The 10,459-nt window shown below is 34.4% G+C and overlaps 1 non-coding gene across 1 annotated transcript; it reads left to right on the top strand.

The window, feature by feature from the left end:
* The first annotated feature begins 446 nt into the window (after positions 1-446).
* LOC148549107 (small nucleolar RNA R71) lies at positions 447-554 on the top strand. The gene has a single exon (XR_015897168.1). It is a non-coding gene; the product is annotated as a small nucleolar RNA R71 (small nucleolar RNA).
* The last annotated feature ends 9,905 nt before the right edge of the window (positions 555-10,459 follow it).

The raw sequence follows: 10,459 nt of genomic DNA, 5'->3' as shown, positions 1-10,459 counted from the left end.
CATGAGAAATTTGGATGATTTCTCCATGATGAGTTATAGGTGTTTCCATAAGGTTCACCTAAGTAATTCACCTCTACTATTGCAGGGTTCTCAGGATCATAAGCTTCTTCTTCATAAGAAGCCTCTTGAGTACTGTTGGATGCAGCTTGCATTCCATGCAGACTCTGAGAGATCATATTGACTTGCTGAGTCAATATTTTATTCTGAGCCAATATGGCATTCAGAGTATCAACTTCAAGAACTCCCTTCTTCATAGGCGTCCCATTACTCACAGGATTCCTTTCAGAAGTGTACATGAACTGGTTATTAGCAACCATGTCAATGAGTTCTTGAGCTTCTACAGGCGTTTTCTTTAGGTGAATGGATCTACCTGCAGAAGTGTCCAGTGACATCTTTGATAGCTCAGATAAACCATCATAGAATATATCCAGGATGGTCCATTCTGAAAGCATGTCAGAAGGACACTTTTTGGTCAACTGTTTGTATCTTTCCCAAGCTTCATAGAGGGATTCACCTTCTTTCTGTTTGAAGGTTTGAACATCAGCTCTAAGCTTGCTCAGCTTTTGAGGAGGAAAGTACTTGGCTAAGAAAGCCGTGACCAGCTTATCCCAAGAGTTCAGGCTGTCCTTGGGTTGAGAATCCAACCATAATCTAGCTCTGTCTCTTACAGCAAAAGGGAAAAGCATGAGCCTGTAGACTTCAGGATCTACTCCATTAGTCTTAACAGTATCACATATCTGCAAGAATTCAGTTAAGAACTGAAAATGATCCTCAGATGGAAGTCCATGAAACTTGCAGTTCTGCTGCATCAGAGAAACTAATTGAGGTTTCAGCTCAAAGTTGTTTGCTCCAATGGCAGGAATGGAGATGCTTCTTCCATGTAAATTGGAATTAGGTACAGTGAAGTCACCAAGCATCTTCCTTATATTATTATTATTTTCGGCTGCCATCTCCTCTTCTGTTCGAAAATTTCTGAAAGGTTATCTCTGGATTGTTGTATTTTAGCTTCTCTTAGTTTCCTTTTTAGAGTCCTTTCAGGTTCTGGATCTGCTTCCACAAGAATGTTCTTATCCTTGCTCCTGCTCATATGACAAAGAAGAGGGCACAAAAAAATAATAATAATAATAGAGATCCTTTATACCACAGTATAGGGATCCCTGTGTGAGTAGAAGAAGAGGGAGAGACAAAGAATGTAATATAATGGAAGAAACACAACTGTGAGGATGGCAGAGATGTGAGATGAGATGTTAGGATATGAATGAATAAATAGAATAAGATGGGGGAGGGATAATTTTCGAAAATTATTTTGAAAAAGAGTTAGTGATTTTTGAAAATGGTTTTTGAAAATTGTTAGTATTTTTTCGAAAAATTTTTTAAAATTAAAAATAAAAATAAGAATAATTAGTTAATTAAAAAGAAATTTGTAAAAAAGAGGGAAGATATTTTCGAAAATTAGAAAGAGAGAGTTAGTTAGGTAATTTTGAAAAAGTTAAGAAACAAACAAAAAATTAGTTAGTTAGTTGAAACAAATTTTGAAAAGATAAGAAGTTAGGAAGTTAGAAAAGATATTTTGAAAAGATATTTTTGAAAAAGATAAGAAGATATTTTAGAAACTAATTTTTAAAAAGATTTGATTTTTAAAATCTCAATTAATGACTTGATTCATAATAAATCACAAGATATGATTCTAGAATTTAAAGTTTGAATCTTTCTTAACAAGCAAGTAACAAACTTCAAATTTTTGAATCAAAACATTAATTGATTATGATATTTTCGAAAATTTGATATAAAAATAAGAAAAAGATTTTTGAAAAATATTTTTGAAATTTTCGAAAATAACTAAGAATTTTGAAAAAGATTTGATTTTTGAAAAAGATTTTGAAAAAGATAAGATTTTCAAATTGAAAATTTGATTTGACTCATAAGAAACAACTTGATTTTAAAATTTTTTGAAAAAGTCAACTCAAATTTTCGAATTTGATGAGAGAAAAAGGGAAAGATATTTTTTTGATTTTTGAATTTTTAATGAAAAGAGAGAAAAACAAGAAAAATGATGCAATGCATGAGAATTTTAGATCAAAACATATGATGCATGCAAGAATGCTTATGAATGTCAAGATGAACACCAAGAACACTTTGAATGTCACGATGAACATCAAGAACATATTTTTGAAAAATTTTTAATGCAAAGAAAACATGCAAGACACCAAACTTAGAATTCTTTAATGCTTAGGCATTAAGAATTCAAGAATGCATATGATAAACATGAAAAGACACAAAACAAAAAATCATCAAGATCAAACAAGAAGACTTACCAAGATCAACTTGAAGATCATGAAGAACACTATGAATGCATGAAATTTTCGAAAAATGCAAGATGCATATGCAAGTGATACCAAACTTATGATATGACTCAAGACTCAAACAAGAAACACAAAAATATTTTTGATTTTTATGATTTTCTAAATTTTTTTTTTTGGATTTTTATTTTTTATTTTTTTCAAAAAATTCTTTTGAAAAAGAAAATAAGGATTCCAAAATTTTTAATATGAATTCCAGGAATCTTGCCATGTTAGTTTTAAAGCTCCAATCAAAGGGTCAGGCATGGCTTAATAGCCAGCCAAGCTTTAATCAAAATATGAGTGTAATTCAGACATGACAAGCCTAACATGCTCTATCCAAAAGAATTAGACATGGCTTTACAGCCAGCCATGCTTCACATGCTTCATGAAACACTGGAATTCATTCTTAAAAATTATGAATAAAAAAAAATTTTTTTTTTTGAAAACATTTTTATTTTTTTCAAAAACAGATGAGAAAATTTTAGAAATATTTTTGAAAAATTTTTTTGAAAAGAAAACAAAAAGAAAATTACCTAATCTGAGCAACAGGATGAACCGTCAGTTGTCCAAACTCGAACAATCCCCGGCAACGGCGCCAAAAACTTGGTGCACGAAATTGTGATGTCCAGGCTCAAACAATCCCTGGCAACATGAGCAATAACTTGGTACGCGTAATCGTGATTACGCTTTGATGATGTAAAATTCATGGCTCTTTCTTTCCCTGGCAATGGCGCCAAGAACATGGTGCCAATACCATGGTTCACAACTTCGATACAACTAACCAGCAAGTGCACTGGGTCGTCCAAGTAATACCTTACGTGAGTAAGGGTCGAATCCCACGGAGATTGTTGGTATGAAGCAAGCTATGATCACCTTGCAAATCTCAGTTAGGCAGATATAAATTGATAATGGTGTTTTCGAATTTAATATAATAAAATAGGGACAGAAATACTTATGTAATTCATTGGTGAGAATTTCAGATAAGCGAATGGAGATGCTTTCGTTCCTTTGAACCTCTGCTTTCCTGCTATCTTCATCCAATCAGTCTTACTCCTTTCCATGGCTGGCTTTATGCAAGGGTATCACCGTTGTCAGTGGCTACATCCCCTCCTCTCAGTGAATAATATGCTCACGCACCCTGTCACGGCACGGCTATTCATCTGTCGGTTCTCGATCATGCTGGAATAGGATTCACCCTCCTTTTGCATCTGTTACTAACGCCCAGCACTCGCGAGTTTGAAGCTCGTCACAGTCATTCAATCATTGAATCCTACTCGGAATACCACAGACAAGGTTTATACTTTCCGGATTCTCTTGAATGCTGCCATCATTCTAGCTTACGCCACGAAGATTCTGGTTAGGAGATCTAAGAGATATTCATTCTAGCTTATTTCATGTAGAACGAAAGTGTTCGTCAGGCACGTGTTCATAGGGGAGAATGGTGATGAGCGTCACACATAATCATCACCTTCATCACGTTCTTGGGTGCGAATGGATATCTTAGAAGCGAAATAAGATGAATTGAATAGAAAATAGTAGTACTTTGCATTAATCTTTGAGGAACAGCAGAGCTCCACACCTTAATCTATGGAGTGTAGAAACTCTACCGTTAAAAATACATAAGTGAAGGTCCAGGCATGGCCGAGATAGCCAGCCCCCTAAAACGTTATCTATAGGGTCGATTCACTCAATTCTCTTCTAATCATGCTTTCCAAGATTTGTTTTTCTTCTAACAATCAACAATTATTCAATGCATGCATACATTTATCATGAGGACTTATTCATAGGTTGTAATGGGGCTAGGGTAAAGGTAAGGATGCATATGGTCAAGTGAGCTTGAAATTTGTATCTTTGATTAGCCTAAGGTCTCACCAAACACATATAACAACCTATACAATTCTAATACACAACCTAGCTACCCATGACCACTTTTTCACATACTCATGCATTCTCTTTAATTCACCACACATATGCATTGATTTTTATTAAACTTTACTTTGGGGCATTTTTGTCCCCTTTTTGTTTCTTTTTTTTTTTCATATATATATATATGTGTGTGTGTGTGTGTGTTCTTTCTCTTTTTCTTTATCATTTCATTTTTTTTATTTTTTTTCTAAAGTATATACAAACATATCAATGCATATGGTTTTACATATAATGCATGAATATGTACCCAATCCCCAAAAATCTTCAACAAAAATAAAAATTACACTTTTACCTCAACCAATGTCCCAAGTTTCCCATACCCAAATGATACACACCCTCACTAGCCTAAGCTAATCAAAGATCCAAATTGAGGTCATTTATTGTTTTTCACTTAGGGGTAGTGATGTGCTATAATTAAGAACAGAAGGGGTTAAATAGGCTCAAAATTAGCTAACAATGGTTGATGAAAGGTAGGCTATTTAGGTAAGTGAGCTATATGAAATGATGGCCTCAATCATATAAATACATGTATACATAGAATAATGGACATAAAAAATCAAACAAATCAAAGATTACAATCATAGAAAGAGAACAATGCACACAAGAATGGAAAATAAGTGGTTATAAGATGTAACCACGCAATTAGGCTCAAAACTCACATGCTTGTGTTCTTATCTCAAAAACCATGTTCCAAAACACATTCTTTAAGCAAGTTTGTCACAAAAATTTTTTTCAAATTGGTAGGGTGCCCTAAAAACAGTTTTCTTGGAAAAGAAATCATCACCCTAACCAAGTAGTCCTAACATAAAAAGGAAGTGGTAAAAATATGTACAAATTCTAACTAACATGCAATCTATCATGCAATGCAACAACTAATCTAACAAAGGAAATCAAGAATTGGTGTTGAAAGAAAGAAATTGTTACCCATGGAGATCGGTAGGACGACCTCCCCACACTTAGAAATTTGCACCGTCCTCGGTGCATGCAAAGAAGAGCAAGGTAGACGGGTTGCTACAATTGATGAGTTTCTTCAAAGAGTTATGCGGGTGAACTTGTTTGTTACCCCATTTAGAAGCCTTTCCAATCCTTTCCTTCTTGGTGGCTAACCTAAAAGGAAAGAGAAAGAAAGAGAATTAAGCCTACAACAAAGATAGCAAAGCAAATAGAACACATAGGCGGGGGCTAATGCCAAATAAGAGCATGGTTCTCAAATACATGGTAGCTACAACATGTGAGTGAGAAAACAATATAAGCCAAAGCATATTAACTAACACTTGATGCAAGAGTAAAGTCAAAGCATGAAGAGCATTCAAAAGCATCAAGTTCAACTAGAAAGAGTGGGTCATGAAAGACATGCAAGTTCATATCAATGCACAAAGAATATAAGAGTCATACAAGATTAAGCATTGATTTAAAAGTTTCATCACCCAACAATATCAAACAAGTGCATAGAAGGCACGTGCAGAGGCTGAGCAGGCAGGACCTGAGCAGGCTGCACCATACCATGAGGAGCCCCATCAGATACAGCCGGTTGATCCAGAGGTCCCTCTGCAGACAGAGCCTCCACTTCAGCAGGCAGACCCTCCGACGCTCATACAGACTGCAGAGCCTCAGATCACCACAGAGACACCTACTGCACATCCCTCTGGAGATGCCACTTCTTCACACTCAGCCTGACTGAGCATCGAGGACGATGCTATTATTTAAGTGCGGGGAGGTCGCCATCTCTGGCGAACTTTATTTTGGTGAACCACTTTTCAGACTCTCTTTTATCCTATTTTGTTTATTTTCTGTATTTTTATTTTTATTTTATCTTATCTTATTTATCTTTTAGTACTTGCACATTTTTCTTTTAATGTATTTCTGCATTTTAAACTTTGGTTTATATATATGTATATCTTAGATATTTAGTTTAGTTTAGTTTGCACTTTTAGCTTATTAAGTTGTGATATAGAAAATATAGATTAATTAGTTTAGTTTACCCTTTCAGCATACGATAATTTGGTTTAATTGAAAATAAAAAGAGTGAACTAGAAACTTTAGTATAACAGAATCATAACAGTCCACACACACACACACACACACACACACACATATATATATATAGCAATAAATGTTGGTAAATTGATAACATTTTTCAAGGAAAATACTTATTTTTATAAAAGCCATCCAGAGATTCACATTGAGTTGAATGTAACTCCTTGATTTCTACTTGCATGACATACATAACTGATATATGATTTTTGAGTCAAAGAACACACAACCCGTGAGTTTTTAAGCTTAACTGTATGGTTACATTCAACCATAAATTTCATTCCTGTGTGTTTCTCCATTCTTTTCTGTGCTTGTAATCTTTACTTTGTTTCCATCTATATGTCCAATATAGAATGTAGATACATACCCACATATGATTGAGGCCATCATTTGAATTTTTCCTTACATATCCCAAATAAGCCTACCTCCTACATCACCTTTGTTAGCCCCCTTGAGCCTTTTAATCTCCTTTTGTTCTATAACCACATTACTAGCCTTAAGCAGAAAAACAAATTAAAAATCCCAAGTTGAATCCTTGGTTAGCTTAAGATAGAAATAGTGATACACACTAAGTGTGGGGAAACATGGGCATATGGGTTGATAGGAAAGGATTAAATTATTAAATAATCAAAAATTTGGGAGCATGCTCATGTGAAACCGAAATAATTAAAAATACCATGTGCATTGAAAATGTTGTGTTTATATTTCAAAAAAAAAAATCGTTTTTAATTAAATAAATAAATAAGGAGACAAAATTACCCCAATAATAAGTTTAGTGAAGACATCAATGCACATGAGGTAAAATCAAAATAAAGTTGGTATATGAGTATGTAATAAGAAAGTGAAAAATTGGGAAGACCAAGATAATTATAAATTATATGGAGTATGTATATGTTAGGTGAGATCTTAGACTAATCAAGGATTCAACTTATAGCTCACTTAGCCTTATATATATCCTCACCTTTACCTTGGCCCCATTACAACCTTCAAAAAGACCTCATGATGTCTGTATGTATACATTATATATTTGTTGATTGGTTAGATGAAGAACAAGGCTTTAGAAAGCATGAATAGAAAAGAATAGAGTGATTAACCCTAAACACTGAGTGAATATGGAGTAAACACAAATCTAGTGAGGGTTCAATAGCTCATCTCCATATATTCAGATTTAATTATTTAATTGTCTTGCAAGTTTGTGAAATATCTTAACCCAACTCAATTGTGAAAGTGTTTTAACATGATTTAAGTTTGGCTATGCATATATGATTCTATGAAATTATGAATCAAATTAACCACATGTAAGCTCTGTATATATAGGTGGATGATAATTAGAATTGAATGATTCATTTAGGTAGCTTACATTTAGAATAGATTGTATTGCATAAGATTCTACCATTCTACCTTTACTCTTTCTCTTGGATTTAGCATGAGGACATGCTATTGTTTAAGTGTGGGGAGGTTGATAAACCCCTATTTTATGATTCATCTTGTGCTCAAATTGAGTGTTTTTATCAATTTTAATGAATGTTAATTGATCCTAATATGTTCTAACATCCTCCCTCACTTGAGTTTGAAATCTATTTAAAACAACGAAATAAAGAAAGAAAAAAAACTGTATAAACTAATGGAACGAGTGCAGACGGAACTGTCGGAAGTAAGTGCAGACAGAACTACCAGAGGGAAGCACATATGGAACTGCCACAAGAAAGTACAGATGAAACTGCTACAAGGAAACGCAGACAGAACTGCCACAAGGAAACACAGACAAAACTGCCATGAGAGAACTGAAGAACGGAAGATTGACGGTTTAGAATTCAGAATAAATTCTCGTTGTAGGTATAGTTTCTAAACCAAACAACCATCCTTTCTTACAAACATTTTGGTTGTCACAAGTAACAAACCCCTTTAAGATTGATAACCGAAGTATTTAAACCTCGGGTCGTCTTCTCAAGGAACTGCAAGGAGGTGTTCTTATTATTGGTTATGAGTTTTGTAAATTGGGGGTTTTGAAAGTGAGGAACAAGTAATTTAAATGACAAGTAAAATAAATAAATAACTGTAAAATAAACTCTTGGAAAGGTATGAAAACTAGAATTCCTATCCTAGTTATCCTTATCAATGGTGATGATAATTGGGTTTTAATCCCACTTAGTTAACCTTTACTAAAGCAAAGGAAGGTCAAGTGTACTAATTAGTTTGATCCTCAGGTCCTAGCCAATTCCTAAGAAAGGACTAGAGTTATTGGAATTCGATTCAATTAGCAAAAATAACAATTATCAATCACGATGAGTTTGATAACTCAAGAGTCTCCAATTGATCAATTAAAGCCAAAAGGAAAAAATCTAAATTATTTATATAAATAAAGGAAAGCAATCATAATTCTGAAATACCTCAAGTTGCACTAATAAAGATATCAAATGTAACATGGAAAAGTTCTTAAATTAAATTGGGAAAATAAATAAAAGGAACATTGAACCTGGTAATTGAACAGAAATTGTAAGTTGAAATAATAAAAGTCCTAAATCCTTTAAGAGGAATCCTAATCCTAAAACCTAAGAGAGAGGAGAGAACCTCTCCCTCTAAAAACTACATCTAAACTATGACAAGTGAATAATTGAAGACCTCCTTTGAATGGATGCATTTCCCCACTTTATAACCTCTAATATATGCTTTCTGTACTTGGATATGGGCCAAAAAGGTTTCAGAAATCGCTGGGAGCGTTTTCTGCAGTTTCTGGTGCATGGCGTCTGTCGCGCGTCCGCGTGGGTCACTGATAAACCCATATTTTATGATGTATTTTGTGCTTAATTTGAGTGATTTATTCAATCCTTCAACCACTTATTCATGTTAATTGCATGGTTTTACTCTCCTTCCTTATTATGTGATGTATGTGAAAAACATGTTTCCTATGCTTTTAAATTAATTATTTTAATCACCTTTAATTCCATTCGATGCCGTGATTAGTGTGTTGAGTAGTTTTCAGATCTTCTAAGGTAGGAATGACTTAAAGGATGGAAAGGAAACATACAAAATTGGAAGAAAAGCACAAAACGGAGCTTCTAAAGAAATTAGCATCCACGGGATCGCATGGGCCACGCGGACGCATGCCAAGCGCAAAGAAGCAGTGACACGGTCGAATGACTGACGCGACCGCGCGCCTTAAGCAGAATGTATATGACGCGGTCGCATGACTGACGCGACCGCGTGGTAAGGAAAAGCTCCGAATGACGCGACCGCGTGACCCACGCGGATGCGTGACAGAGGCCACGCACCAGAAATTGCAGAAAATGCTCATAGCAAATTCTGAAGCCCTTTTTGGCCCAAATCCAAGTCCAGAAGGCATAGACCAGAGGTTATGAAGTGGGAGAATGCATCCATTCAGGGAGAGCTCGCCAATTTTCACTTTCCATGATTTAGATTTAGTTTGAGAGAGGTTCTCTCCTCTCTCTCTTAGGATTAGGATTTAGGACTTCTCTTAGTTTTTAAGAGTGACTCTCGATCCAGGTTTAATATTTACTTTAATCTATGTTCTATGCTACTTCTACTTTAATGCTTTTATTCGTATCTATAAATATTGCCAAATTGGCTTATGAACCGTTTCTATGTTATGATTTGAATTAATGATTATTTGAGGTATTTCAATTTATTACTGTTCTCTTTGAATTAAGATATTTTTGTTTCCCATCTAAGGACATTTTTATTCCAGCAATTTTATTTTTTCCCCTTTTTGGTCTTGGTTAAGAAATCAGTAACTAAACATTATCAAACTCAGCATAATTGATAATCGCTATCTTGCTAATTGAACTGAACTTCAATAATCCCAACTTTTTCTTAGGAAATAAATAGGATTCGAAGGTCAAACTAATTAGTCTCTTGACTTTCCTTTGCTTTAAAGGTTAACTAAGAGGAATTAAGATTCAACTTTCATTATTGTTGAGAGAGATAACCAAGTTGGACTTTTAATTTCTCTTACCCTGCCAAAAGTTGCTTTACAGTTATTTATTGATTTTAATTGCCATTTAAATCACTTGTTTCTCATCTTCTAAACCCCGATTACAACCTTTATAGCCAATAATAAGAACATACTTCCCTGCAGTTCCTTGAGAAGACGACCCGAGGTTTGAATACTCGGTTAACAATTTTTAAGGGGTTTGTTA

This window comes from Arachis ipaensis, chromosome B8 (genome assembly GCF_059453495.1).
Source record: "Arachis ipaensis isolate K30076 ecotype BB chromosome B8, ASM5945349v1, whole genome shotgun sequence".
In the NCBI taxonomy this organism is placed as follows: Eukaryota; Viridiplantae; Streptophyta; class Magnoliopsida; order Fabales; family Fabaceae; genus Arachis; species Arachis ipaensis.
The sequence above is the reverse complement of the archived record's forward strand: the minus strand, read 5'-3'. Positions and strand labels throughout refer to the sequence as shown.